Genomic DNA, 15000 nt, shown 5'->3' on the forward strand with positions numbered 1-15000 from the left:
GCTGAATAAGAAAAATGCCAGAAAATGTTATACCCGAAAACATCTTTCGCACTGAACAAAAGTTTATCGGCGTAGAAATAACGCCTGCCGATTTGTTTCCTTGCAAAAATGGTTTGGAGGACTCCCAAACGTTTACCCGCTGCAGCTTTTACAGCAATGTGAGTAACCATTCTGTTGTTATTGCGTTCACTTCTCACCTTCAGGTGTTTGAGCAGTTTAAGAACATAATACTAGTTGGTGCTTCGAGTGATACCGTAATTGCCACTAAATAATAAACATTGCTAATTAGCCTCGACTCTGATTTGATGTAGTTACGGCACAGTTTGTGATAACACATTTCTTCTACTAAACGCACACTGTAGCTACGCTGTGTTCATCACTTTCGGCAGTTTTCGTAAAATTCTTCTAGGTCATCGCGTCAGTCTATAAACTGAATTTCTGTTTCACATATCTCGATTAATGTCACTTCCAAGAGTTGCGAAATGTTCGTTTCTCATTTTGCACTATGATACAGTCAACAACAGTGGAGGATTTTGTAGAAAGTGACTCCGATCACGAAAGTAATTTTGACATTGTCATGTATGTGACCTCGAACATGAGGTTTTCAGATATTGCTATTCTGATTGAGGCTATTGAAGGCATCATATGTACTGACTCAGAGGTTTACCTTACCACAGCAAATGTTCTGTGAAATTATTGCTCACGATGAAGAGAGGTAATTAAGACAGCAGTGGAGGACACAATGGAGCGTGAAAGATCAGAGGGCGACAGTATGGTGAAGACAAGATGACATTGGAGGAGTGGAGAGTATTAGCGTAGGGGAGGGGGGGGGGGGGGGGAGGAAGTTGAAGAGTGGGCGAGATGGGTAGGAGAGGAAGAAGAAAGAGTTGAAACTTAGGGAGAGGCTGTGTGTGTGTGTGTGTGTGTGTGTGTGTGTGTGAGAGAGAGAGAGAGAGAGAGAGAGAGAGAGAGAGAGAGATAAGGGGGGGCGGGAGAGGGAGACAGAGAGAGAACAATAGAAGTTAACGGAAATTTATTGGATATAGAAAGTAAGTAAGAAGGAAGAAGCACTACAGTGAATGAGTGAATTATTCAATTAATATCTAGCGTAGGACAAAACTACAGAAATATGTGACACGTGTAAAACAGAAATGTTAAGATGTAACTCAAGCATACGCCAGTATCAATAAAGCAGTGTACCATGTTAGCAAGTAATCAGTTAGAGTCGTTCGCTTGACAGTACCATTGTAACACACTGTTTTCTAGCCGTCCACGTGTACTAGACCGTTTCGGTTTTGTACTCGCCGGGCTCGGCATCCGGCTGGGGAAGGTGGATGTTCTTCAGCTTGGAGCTAATGGACCTTCCCTAATCCTCCTAAATGAGTTGTCGCAGGAGACTACATGGCAGGCTTACCGAATTAGTAATTTCCACGTGACGGCCGTGTTCCAAAATCGGTTCTTATTGTCCTGCCAAGAGGCTGCACCTCAGGGAAGCTCTGTAAGCAGGAAACGGCCAATCAGAATTCTGCTTCTGCTTCCGATTATGACTGGCTGGAATGTTACATTTTGAGTAGTTTCGTAAAGTGGTTTGGAGTTCTCGAAATCTAGGTGTCGGCCGGCAAGCCTCTTCGGACGTAGAAGCCGCGTGCCTTCTGGAGCAGAGGTTGTGTTTTCCTTAAGCATTTCTGAAGTCTATGCTTTGTGATCAACTAACGAGAACAGCAAGGCAAGTGCAATAACACGATTTTCCAGAAACTTCCTCAGTGGAAGACGGGTCAAAATAAGCGAACACGTGTCTCCGCTTATCCGTCGATACTCGACCGCTTCTGAAAAAATGGTCGTCAAAATTTTCGAAGTATTTACCGGGTAATAGCTGTGTCTCTTACGGAGCAATGTCCTCAGACGAAACGCTGGCACATTGGTTAGCGCCGTGACTTTTTTTTAATTCTGCGCCCCATGTTTGAAACGAAATTGTTATTGTTATTATTATTATTTTCATGTATATGCTGTAATCTGTAGAAGATTACGACACGAATATTTGCCAGTGTGTACTGATGTAACGTTGCCCTTATCCGTCTAATAACCGTATGTCGGGTAAATGATTTTTTTAAAAAATGAGAAAATTATTTGAAACTCTTTTCGGTGAAACTCCTGTCGTGAATCTTGATTGACAATTGACAATAAATTGCAAGGGATAGTTTTCGGGAAAGTGATCCGTTATGCGTAATTTGCTTGCGATGTTGTGACCATCGCGCGAAAACTTCACCAGTGTTAATGACGTTTCTTTCCCAAGTGAGATTCATGCGAAGAAATGTCACTGTGGCAAACATGATTTCGCGAAATGCTCAAGGTCTTGCGTTACCCTCGAGAAGGAGGAATCCGTTTGCGTTTTTGTGGTGACGTACACACTGAAGTCGTTCCTTCAATTCGCTCAGGGTACCAGATTAAGCTTCCTAGTTGGTCTTTGCACCATGGGGAGGACATCAAATAGAATAAACCCTCCAGAGTCCCAGAAAGCCGGCCGGATTGGCCGTGCGGTTGTGGGCGCTACAGTCTGGAGCCGAGCGACCATTGCGGTCGCAGGTTCGAATCCTGCCTCGGGCAAGGATCTGTGTGATGTCCTTAGGTTAGTTAGGTTTAATTAGTTCTAAGTTCTAGGCGACTGATGACCTCAGAAGTTGAGTCGCATGGTGCTCAGAGCCATTTGAACCAAGTCCCAGAGACTGTCGCCGTGACTTCACCGGTTGAGGGTGCAACTTTGAACTTTTTTTTCGGAGGCAAGGTGGTGTGGCGCCAGTCCATGGACTACCGTTTTCTTTCCGGTGCGAAGTGCGACAAGAAATTGTGACGATCAGCCTCGTAACGCACAGGTGGTCCTTCGTTCCTCTCTATTGTCTTGTGCAAGATGGCGAGAAACCCAGAGGCCACACACCTTTGAGTAAACTGGTGGACGAGTGTGTCACCACTAGCAAAAGAGATGTCTAGTTGAGCAGCGAGGTGTTTGATCATTTAGAATGAGAGTGTCCGCGTCCGCAGCTCATGGTCGTGCGGTAGTGTTCTCGCTTCCCACACCCGGGTTCCCGGGTTCGATTCCCAGCGGGGTCAGGGATTTTCTCTGCCTCGTGATGACTGGGTGTTGTGTGATGTCCTTATGTTAGTTAGGTTTAAGTAGTTCTAAGTTCTAGGGGGCTGATGATCATAGATGTTAAGTCCGATAGTGCTCAGAGCCATTTGAACCATTTGAGAGTGTCCGCACGTTCCTAAGTTGCAGGAGTCAGAACTGTGTGCGGCCGGCCGGCATTCGGAGGATCCGAGAGATTTGCTCTACCTCGCCATCGACTCACCGTGGTTTTGTTCACTGCCAGGTCTCCGTAGACATTCTGCAAGCGCCTATGAATATCTGAGATGCTCCGGCTTTCCGCAAAAAACATGCCTTTGCTTGGGGTCCACAGCTCGTGGTCTAGTGCTTTTCGTTGCTGTCTCTGAATCACCGGGTCCCAAGTTGGATTCCCTGCAGGATCTTGGACTTTCTCCGCCCGGGGACTGGATGTTAGTATAGTCCTCATTATTTAATCATCTTTTCGGGCAAGTGGAGAGACAGGAGAGTGACAACATTGGGGATTTGTTCTGGCGCTGATAAACGCGCTGTTGAACGCCCCAAGAATCAAATATCGTCCTGAGCATCATCTAGGCTTGGAAAGCGTCTCCTAATAGAAGCCGTTCTGAAGGTTACGTATAACGCCGACACCTATTGGAACTTCATGAAATTATAGCTGTTGAAGCGGGATTCTTACACAATATCTCACAACAAATTCCGCATTTTGTCAACCGAAATTGGCCGAGAAAAGGAATTTGTTGCATTACTTATTGCGCACCCCTCGCAAGACATACGAAATTAGAAACGAACGCGGCACGCAACCGGGAGCCGCAGCACTGCAAGGCGACGACTGGATCGTCCGTCGAAGTATTGTGCACAGAATGGAATCAACAGTTCGGGTGCACACACGAAAGCACTCCATTAATCAGTCAGTTGCTTAAAGTTATAATGCTTTGTCTGGTCATTCTATATAAAGAGAGAGAGGGGGGGGGGGGAGGGGAGGAACAGAAAAAGAAAACGACATTACTTTGCAGTAGACAGTGGGGCCATTTGGAAACAGCAAGAAGGTTAAAATTGCAAGTGGACATGCACAAGGCGCCCTCGGACCTGCACGCACCTGCTGCCCTCTGCAGTGAGACCATATATTACCGGCCGGTGCGTGTTTTGCGCGCGAGCAGCGAGACACGGCGACGCCGCGTGGCGCCAGATCCAGCTTGCACCTGCCCGCGCCGGTAACAACACAGTGGACTCTCCGTGGGCAGGTGCAGCCCAGCCGGCCACTCGGTGCGCCTGCCATGTCCGAACCGCAGCGAGAGATCACGCACCGTAACGTAATGAGTCTCTTAAAACCGCCGATATCGACAAGAGACGTAAATTCTCTAATTGAGTACGCGATTTCTCTAGATCGGTTAATACACTTCTCTGTTTATTACACCTACGGTGCCCAAACTGCCGTCTAGCGCTGCGGTTGTTCGTGGTACATAGCAGATGTGGGCAATGTCTCTCTGTGGCACGCTGGAGGGAGCCGGTGGAAGAATAATGAGTAGCAGCCAGTGAAGCACAATTAACCAGATATGTCTTTGTGCCGCTAACACTGGAATTAACAGCAAATTTTTGGGAAGCCTTTCTTTTTTTTCAAATTCTGCTTTTTGCGGTATACTGTCTGATGTAAGGAAATATTATTATTATTATTACTAAGCATCAGATTGAGAAGAGGGAGCGACATATGCGTGCTTGGCTCCCTTTCCCGTTTAGAAAGCGCAGCGTACCATTCTGGAACAGTGAGGCTTTGTGCGAGCGAAGTGCGATTTGAGACGTAAAGTTTGCTAAAAAATTCCCGGTCGTCACTCGCACTGAAAATGTACCTAAGGTCCAGTTTAAAAAAATGGTTCAAATGGTTCTGAGCACTGTGGGACTTAACATCTGTGGTCATCAGTCCCCCAGAACATAGAACTACTTAAACCTAACTAACCTAAGGACATCACGCACTTCCATGCGCGAGGCAGGATTCGAACCTGCGACCGTAGCGGTCACGCGGTTCCAGACTGAAGCGCCTAGAACCGCACGGCCACAGCGGCCGGCGGCCAGTTTAAAGCTGAGTTTGAAGAATATTACAAGGGGGGAACATAAGTAATATTTTAACGTCGGCCTCGACTGTTCTGTCCACACACTGACACGTCGGACACGGTTGGCTCCGTGAAAAAAAACTTGGCACATAGAAAGTAAATGATTAAGGATGCCCAACTACCAAAGCAAACACAAATTTAGAGTAATTGACACTATAATTACAAGCTTGGATTTAACAAACATATAACATGTTAACACATCAATAACAGTAACAGACTCTGAAAGTTTTGAAAAGTTAGAAGTCAAGTAGAAATGTCAATTCATTAACCACTCTGCGTTTTTCACACATTTCAGTCCCACATGCAACAAAATGACAGTATATTTCTGTGGGTTTTAACAAGTTACAAATCTAATAATGACGTCTGTGTAATGGTGCGTCCGTATTATACAGGAGAGGCGCCTTTATTTTTTCTAATATTCAAATGTCTTCAGAGTCTGTCTTTAATACCGATGTTTCTACATGTGTGCTGAATGGGATGATGGTCGCAGAGAAAGTTGCCGAATGTCCCATGTCGTGTGAAACCCAGCTCGTGCTATTCGTCCACGAGACTCAGAGGGCATTGACACGGGTTCACAGGTAGATGCCGTGTTTCTTGACTTCCGCAAGGCGTTCGATACAGTTCCCCACAGTCGTTTAATGAACAAAGTAAGAGCATATGGACTATCAGACCAATTGTGTGTTTGGATTGAAGAGTTCCTAGATCACAGAAAGCAGCATGTCATTCTCAGTGGAGAGAAGTCTTCCGAAGTAAGAGTGATTTCAGGTGTGCCGCAGGGGAGTGTCGTAGGACCGTTGCTATTCACAATATACATAAATGACCTTGTGGATGACATCGAAAGTTCACTGAGGCTTTTTTGTGGATGATGCTGTGGTATATCGAGAGGTTGTAACAATGGAAAATTGTACTGAAATGCAGGATGATCTGCAGCGAATCGACGCATGGTGCAGGGAATGGCAATTGAATCTCAATGTAGACAAGTGTAATGTGCTGCGAATACATAGAAAGAAAGATCCCTTATCATTTAGCTACAATATAGCAGATCAGAAACTGGAAGCAGTTAATTTCATAAATTATCTGGGAGTACGCATAAGGAGTGATTTAAAATGGAATGATCATATAAAGTTGATCGTCGGTAAAGCAGATGCCAGACTGAGATTCTAACAACACTACCACCAACAACGGTCAAAATTTAATAACGATTGTGGTGTTACTCACGCTGCTAAATACTGCATTTTCAGGCAACAACTAAGTTACTATGTGGCTGATGTCATTATAGCACAGTTAATAAAGTCATTTCATGTAATATTGAAAAAATTAGGCACTCATCTTTTCGTGTTCACACGCTGTTCTCTTCGTAAAATCATGGCTCAATCGTCGAAAATCTAGGTGGTTATGATTCCAAGCTCGGATGCAAAAAGGCCTAGGTTTCCTTTTGCTATATTCAAAAGTTTTGTAGATGCGCTTCACAAACCATTCAAAGTTAGCACAATAGTGATGTAAATAAATAATCAGCACTCCGAATTTAAGTTACACTTCCTTTTTATTGCTTCTGTTGCAATATCACGTAACACACAAAACATCACTTCACAATACAAAACATACTTGAGAAAGATCTTCCTCACATTCACTGTTAAACTTCACATTTTATAAGCTGACTACAATATGCGTCTTTCCAACATGACGTCCAAGATTTGACTTTTTCAAGGTCCGACTCTCTAACAACTAACTAATAATCAGAGTTACAAGTACGTCAAAGGTCATAGTGACAAAAGAAAGAATACACATAAGAATAATATCATTGCAATATAAAAATATCGATGTATTCAAATGAAATCAAATCTGAATGTTGTTTCAGAAATATGTCAACTACTTTACAGAAACACAGTAAAGTATTGCTGGTATCGAGAGGTTCAGGTGAGGTACCACAATGGTTACTTAATTCAAGTACCATTACAAGATTCATTGGAAGAATCCTAAGGAAATGTAATCCGAAAACAAAGGAAGTGGGTTACAGTATACGTGTTCGATCACTGCTTGAATCTTGCTCACCAGTGTGGGATCCATACCAGATAGGGTTCATAGAAGAGACAGAGAAGATTATACGAAGAGCAGGGCGCTTCATTACAGGATCATTTAGTAATCGCGAAAATGTTACGGAGATGACAGATAAACTCCAGTGCAAGTCTATGCAGGAGAGACGCTCAGTACCTCGGTACAGGCTTTTGTTGAAGTTTCCAGAACATACCTTCACCGAGGAGTCAAGCAGTATATTGCTCCCTCCTACTTATATATCGATAGGAGACCATGAGAATAAAATCAGAGAGATTAGAGTCCACACTGAGGCACACCGACAGTCCTTCTTTCCACGAACAATACGAGACTCTAATAGAAGGCAGAACCGATAAAGGTACTCAAGGTACCCTCCTCCACACGCCGTCAGGTGGCTTGCGGAGTATGGATGTAGATGTAGATGTTTTCGATATAACCAACGCTGAGGGTCTCGAGATGACGTATCTACATCTACATCTATACTCCGCAAGCCACCCAACGGTGTGTGGCGGAGGGCACTTTACGTGCCACTGCCATTACCTCCCTTTTCTGTTCCAGTCACGTATGGTTCGCGGGAGGAACGCCTGTCACAAAGCCTCCGCGCGAGCTCCAATCTCTCTAATTTTACATTCGTAATCTCCTCGGGAGGTATAAGTAGGGGGAAGCAATATATTCGATACCTCATCCAGAAACGCAACCTCTCGAAACCTGGACAGCAAACTACATCGCGATGCGGAGCGCCTCTCTTGCAGAGTCTGCCACTTGAGTTTGCTAAGCATCTCCGTAACGCTATCACGGTTACCAAATAACCCTGTGACGAAACGGGGCGCTCTTCTTTGGATCTTCTCTATCTCCTCCGCCAACCCGATCTGGTACGGATCCCACACTGATGAGCAAAACTCAAGTATAGGTAGAACGAGTGTTTTGTAAGCCACCTCCTTTGTTGATGGACTACATTTTCTAAGGAAACTCCCAATGAATCTCAACCTGGTACCCGCCTTAACAACAATTAATTTTATGTGATCATTCCAATTCAAATCGTTCCGTACGCATACTCCCAGATATTTTACAGAAGTAACTGCTACCAGTGTTTGTTCCGCTACCATTTAATCATACAATAAAGGATCGTTCTTTTTTTATTTTTTCACAGTGCATTACATTTGTCTATGTTAAGTGTCAGTTGACACTCCCTGCACCAAGTGCCTATCCGACGCAGATCTTCCTTCATTTCGCTACAATTTTCTAAAGCTGCAACTTCGCTGTATACTACAGCATCATCCGCGAAAAGCCGCATGGAATTTCGACACTATCTACTAGGTCATTTATATATATTGTGAAAAGCAGTGGTCCAATAACAGTCCCCTGTGGCACGCCAGAGGTTACTTTAAATTCTGTAGACGTCTCTCCATTGAGAACAACATGCAATGTTCAGTTTGCCCCACAGCTGGTCTGATATTCCGTAGGCTCTCACTTTGCTTGTCAGGCGACAGTGCGGAACTGTATCGAACGCCTTCCGGAAGTCAAGGAAAATGGCATCTACCTGGGAGCCTGTATCTAATATTTTCTGAGTCTCATGAGCAAATAAAGCGAGTCGGGTCTCACACGATCGCTGTTTCCGGAATTCATGTTGATTCCTACAGAGTAGATTCTGGGTTTCCAAAAACGACATGATACGCGAGCAAAAAGCATGTTGTAAAATTCTACAACAGATCGACGTCAGAGATATCGGGCTATAGTTTTGCGCATCTGCTCGACGACCCTTCTTGAAGACTGGGACTACCTGTGTTTTTTTTTTTTTTTTCAATCATTTGGAACCTTCCGTTCCTCTAGAGACTTGCGGTACACGGCTGTTAGAAGGGGAGCAAGTTATTTCACGTACTCTGTGTGGAATCGAATTGGTATCCCGTCAGGTCCAGTGGACTTTCCTCTGTTGAAGTGGGAAGGTGCCTCAGGGCTGTCCCAGGTGGCTCTCTACCGGGCACAGCGCCCTGGGAGGGGCCCCGGCTGCGCTCGCCGCTGCCTGCCCCTGGCGTTGTGCAGCCCTGGCGGGCACGCGATCGCGACGCCGCCCGCGCCGTCCGGCCCGTCCGCCCACGCGCCAGCCGCCGGCGAGACACCCGCAGAGGCGCCGCCCATGGCGCGCCGCAGCAGCGCCTGCAGTACCGCTGCGGACATGGGCTGCGTGTCCCCCGGGCCGCGGAGTGCGCTGCTTGCTGCCGTCTACCAGCTTACACACTTCCACTTGGTGTAGAGAGACGTGCCGTCCCTTCACGTTGGAATGCTCGTCGTCGAGCAGATCCGCAAACCTATAGGCTTATATCTCGCTAGGGGTAAGACAGACAGTGCCTACAGGAAAATAAAGAGACCTTTGGAGAAAAGAGAACCACTTATATGTATATCAAGAGCTCAGATGGAAACCCAGTTCTAAGCAAAGAAGGGAAAGCAGAATGGTGGAAAGAGTGCACAGAGGGTCTATACAAGGGCCACGTACTTGAGGACAATATTATGGAAATGGAGGAGGATGTAGATGAAGATGAAATGGGAGATACGATACTGCGTGAAGAGCACTGAAACACCTGAGTCGAAACAAGGCCCCGGGAGCAGACAACATTCCATTACAACTACTGAAAGCCTTGGGAGAGCTAGTCCTGACAAAAATCTACCATCTGGTGAGCAAGATGTGTGAGACAGGCGAAACACGATCAGACTTCAAGAAGAATATAATAATTCCAATCCCAAAGAAAGCAGGTGTTGACAGATGTGAAAATTACCGAACTATCAGTTAATAAGTCACAGCTGCAAAATACTAATGCAAATTCTTTACAGACGAATGGAAAAACTGGTAGAAGCCGACCTCGGGGAAGATCAGTTTGGATTCCGTAGAAATGTTGGAACACGTGAGGCAATACTGACTCTACGACTTAGCTTAGAAGAAAGATTAAGGAGAGGCAAACCTACGATTCTAGCATATGTAGACTTAGAGAAAGCTTTTGACAATGCTGATTGGAAAACTCTATTTCAAATTCTGAAGGTGGCAGGGGTAAAATACAAGGAGCGAAAGGCTATTCAAAATTTGTACAGAAAGCAGATGGCAGTTATGAGTCGAGGGGTATGAAAGAGAAGCAGTGGTTAGCAAGGGAGTGAGACAGGGTTCCAGCCTATCCCCGATGTTATTCAATCTGTATATTCAGCAAGCAGTAAAGGAAACAAAAGAAAAGTTACGAGTAGGTATTAAAATCCATGGAGAAGAAATAAAAACTTTGAGGTTCGCCGATGACATTGAGCTTCTGTCAGAGACATCAAAGGACTTGGAAGAGCAGTTGAACGGAATGGACAGTGTCTGGAAAGGAACGTATAAGATCAACATCAACAAAAGCAAAACGAGGGTAATGGAATGTAGTCGAATTAAGTCGGGTGATGCTGAGGAAATTAGATTAGGTAATGAGACACTTAAAGTAGTTAATAAGATTGCTATTTGGGGAGAAAAATAACTGATGATTTTTAACTAGAGAGGATATAAAATGTAGAGTGGCAATGGCAAAGAAAGTGTTTTTGAAGAAGAAAAATTTGTTAACATCGAGTATAGATTTAAGTGTCAGGAAGTAGTTTCTGAAAGTATTTGTATGGAGTGTAGCCATGTATGGAAGTGAAACGTGGACATCAAATAGTTTAGACAAGAAGAGAAGAGAAGCTTTCGAAATGTGGTGCTACAGAAGAATGCTGAAGATTAGATGGGTAGATCAGGTAACTAATGAGGATGTATTGAATAGAATTGGGGAGAAGAGAACTCTGTGGAACAACTTGATTAGAAGAAGGGATCGGTTGGTAGGACATGTTCTGAGCCATCGAGGGATCACCAATTTAGTATTGGACGGCAGCGTGGAGGGTAAAAATCGTAGAGGGAGATCAAGAGATGAATACACTAAGCAGATTCAGAAGGGTGTAGGCTGCAGTAGGTACTGGGAAGCTTGCAAAGGACAGAGTAGCATGCAGAGCTGCATCAAACCAGTCTTAGGACTGAAGACCACAACAACAACCAGCTTAGACGATTCCACTTTGTGTAGACAGGCGTGCCATCCGTTCACGTCGGAATGCTCGTCGTTGAGCAGATGCGCAAAACTATAGGCCTATATCTCTGACATCGATCTGTCGTAGAATTTAAGAACATGTTTTTTGCTCGCGTATCATGCCATTTCTGGAAACACAAAATCTACTCTGTAGGAATCAACGTGTATTCCGGAAACAGCAATCGTGTGAGACCAGACTCGCTTTATTTGTTCATGAGACCCAGAAAATATTTAATACACGCTCCCAAGTGGATACCATTTTCCTTGACTTCTGGAAGGCGTTCGATACAGTTCCGCACTGTCGACTGATAAAGGAAGAGCCTACGGAACATCAGACCAGCTGTGTGGCTGGATTGAAGAGTTTTTAGCAAACAGAACACAGCATATTGTTCTCAATGGAGAGACGTCTACAGATGTTAACGTAGCCTCTGGCGTGACACAGGGGAGTGTTATGGGACCATTGCTTTTCACAATACATAAAATGACCTAGTGGATAGGCCGGCAAGGGTGGCCGAGCGGTTCTAGGCGCTACAGTCTGCAACCGTGCAGGTTCGAATCCTGCCTCGGGCATGGATGTGTGTGATGTCCTTAGGTTAGTTAGGTTTCAGTAGTTCTAAGTTCTAGGGGACTGATGACCTCAAATGTTGAGTCCCATAATGCTCAGAGACATCTGAACCATTTTGAACCCAGTGGATAGTGTCAGACGTTCTACGCGGCTTTTCGCGGATGATGCTGTAGTATACAGAGAAGTTACAGCATTAGAAAATTGCAGCGAAATACAGGAAGATCTGCAGCGGATAGGCACTTGCTGCAGGGAGTCGCAACTGACCCTTAATATAGACAAATGTAATGTGTTGCTAATACATAGAAAGAAGGATCCTTTATTGTACTATTATATGATAGCGAAACAAACACTGGTAGCAGTTACTTCTATAAAATATTTGGGAGTATGCGTACTGAACGATTTGAAGTGGAATGATCATATAAAATTAATTGTTGGTAAGGCGGGTGCCAGGTTGAGATTCATTGGGAGAGTCCTTAGAAAATGCAGTCCATCAACAAAGGAGGTAGCTTACTTGAGTATTGCTCATCAATGTGGGATCCGTACCAGGTAGGGTTGACAGAGGAGATAGAGAAGATCCAAAGAAGAGCGCCGCGTTTCGTCACAGGGTTATTTGGTAACCGCGATAGCGTTACGGAGATGCTTAGCAAACTCAAGTGGCTGACTCTGCAAGAGAGGCGCTCCGCATCGCGATGTAGTTTGCTGTTCAGGTTTCGAGAGGTCGCGTTTCTGGATGAGGTATCTAATATATTGCTTCCCCCTTCTTATACCTCCCGAGGAGATCACGAATGTAAAATCAGAGAGATTCGAGCGCGCACGGAGGCTTTCCGGTGGTCGATCTTCCTGAGAACCATACGCGACTGGAACAGGAAAGGGAGGTAATGACAGTGGCGCTTAAAGTGCCCTCCGCCACACACCTTTGGGTGGCTTAAGGAGTGTAAATACAGATGTAGACGTGTAGATACGAATGCTACTTGTCGCCATTACCGCCCATGCGGCGTGTAACAAAGGCGATTTCAACTTAATTGGCATAATTAAATGGTCTTTCACTCCGCCCCTGGCAGCTGAGTGGTCAGCGCGACGCAATGTCATACCTAACGGCCCGGGTTCGATTCCCGGTCGGGTCGGAGATTTTCTCCACTCAGAGGCTGGGTGTTGTGTTGTCCTTATCATCATCCTTTCATCCCCATCGACACACAACTCGCCGAAGTCGCGTCAACTCGAAAGATTTGAACTAGGCGAACGGTCTACCCACCCGGAGGCCCTAGCCACACAGCATTTCCATTTCCAATGGTCGTTCAAGGAACTCTTTCATTGTCGGGACTGTAGTAACAGATCTCCATTCGCATTGTCCGGAGACTGATCAATTCAGAGTCATCAGCATCACTCTGAACCGACAGAACTTCTACACTGAGGTGAAAACGTCATGGGATAGCGATGTGCATAAATATAGATGACAGTAGTATCAGGTACACAAGGTATAAAAAGGCAGTGCATTGGTGTAGCTGTCATATGCACTCACTTGATTCATGTGAAAAGATTTCCGGTGTGATTGTGGTCTCACGACGGAAATTAACAATACTGGAACCTGGAGTAGCCGGCCTCTGTGACCGAGTGGTTCTAGGCGCTTCATTCCGGAACCACGCGGCTACTACGGTCGAAGGTTCGAATCCTGTCTCGAGCAGGGATGTGTGTGATGTCCTTGGGTTAGTTAGGTTTACGTAGTTCTCAGTTGTAGGGGACTGATGACCTCAGATGTAAAGTCCCTTAGTGGAGTGGTACTTTCTGCTAGACGCGTGCGACATTCCATTTCGGAAACTGTGTGCCGAGATACCAAATATTAGGCTTTACCTCTCACCGGGAACAAAACAGTGGCCGACGGCCTTCTCATAACGACCGACAGCAGCAGATTTTGCGTAGAGTTGTCAGTGCTAAGATACAAGTACTACTGCGTGAAAATACCGCAGAAATACTCTGGGACGTAATACGAATATATCCGTTAGGAGATTGCGGCTATGGCAACAGACGACATCGCCCGCAGCGCCTGTCCTGGGCTCGTGACCACATAAGCTGGGCGCTAGGCGACAGGAAACCCGTGGCCTGGTAACATGATCCCCTATTTGGGCTGGTAAGAGCTGATGGTAGGGTTCGAGTGTGGCGCAGGGCCGATGAAGCTGAGGGCCCAGGCTCCCAAAGAGACACTATGCAAGCCGGTGGTGCCTCCATGATGATGTGTTTCCATGGAATGGACTGCGTCCTCTGGTCCAACTGAACGGATCATTGAATGGAAATGGTTATGTTCGGCTACCTGAAGATCATTTGCAGCCATTTGTGGAGTCCATGTTCCCCAACAACGATGGAATTTTTATAGATGAGAATGCGCCATGTCACCGGACAAAACTGATCTTCTAGAGCGAAGGATTTGACCTCCTAGATCATCCGACAAGAATCGACCGAACATTTATGGTACATAATCGAGAGGTCATTTCGTGCACAAAACACTGCACCGGAAACAGTTCCGCAATTATGGACAGGTGTAGAGGAAGAATGGCTCAGTATCTCAACAGGGGATTTCCAACGACTTGTTGGGTCTATGCCACGTCGAGCTGCTGAACTACGCCGGGGGTTCAAATGGTTCTAAAGGCTCTAAACACTGTGGGACTTATAATCTGAGATCATCATCCCCTAGACTTAGAACTACTTAAACCTAACAAACCTAAGGACATCACACACATCCATGCCCGAGGCAGGATTCGATCCTGCGACCGTAGCGGTCGCTCGGTTCCGGACTGAAGCTACTAGAACCGCTCGGCCACAGTGGACGGCTACGCCGGGGGAAGGAGGTCCGAACCGATATTAGGAAGTATCCCATGACTTTTGCCGCCTAAGTGTACATCAATATGATGAATCTGCAGATCACATTAAAGTGTTTGACAAAGGATTCATATCTCCATTTCTCGACTTCCTCCCCCACCCCTACAATATCACATAGGAAAATTCTGTTCTCTCTCTGTTTTATCTTTTTTATTGCTGTATCTCCTTAGGTAAGTGGAAATCAGGAAAATATTTTCACAGTTTCGCAGCAACAAAAACATT

The 15000-nt window shown here is 45.5% G+C and overlaps 1 protein-coding gene across 3 annotated transcripts in view; it reads left to right on the forward strand.

The window, feature by feature from the left end:
• The window catches only part of LOC126278314 (transcription factor AP-2-epsilon), a 750640-nt gene that overhangs the window by 271716 nt on the left and 463924 nt on the right, over window positions 1-15000 (forward strand). The window lies entirely within an intron of this gene.

The sequence above is a fragment of the Schistocerca gregaria genome, chromosome 6, assembly GCF_023897955.1.
Source record: "Schistocerca gregaria isolate iqSchGreg1 chromosome 6, iqSchGreg1.2, whole genome shotgun sequence".
Taxonomy (NCBI): Eukaryota; Metazoa; Arthropoda; class Insecta; order Orthoptera; family Acrididae; genus Schistocerca; species Schistocerca gregaria.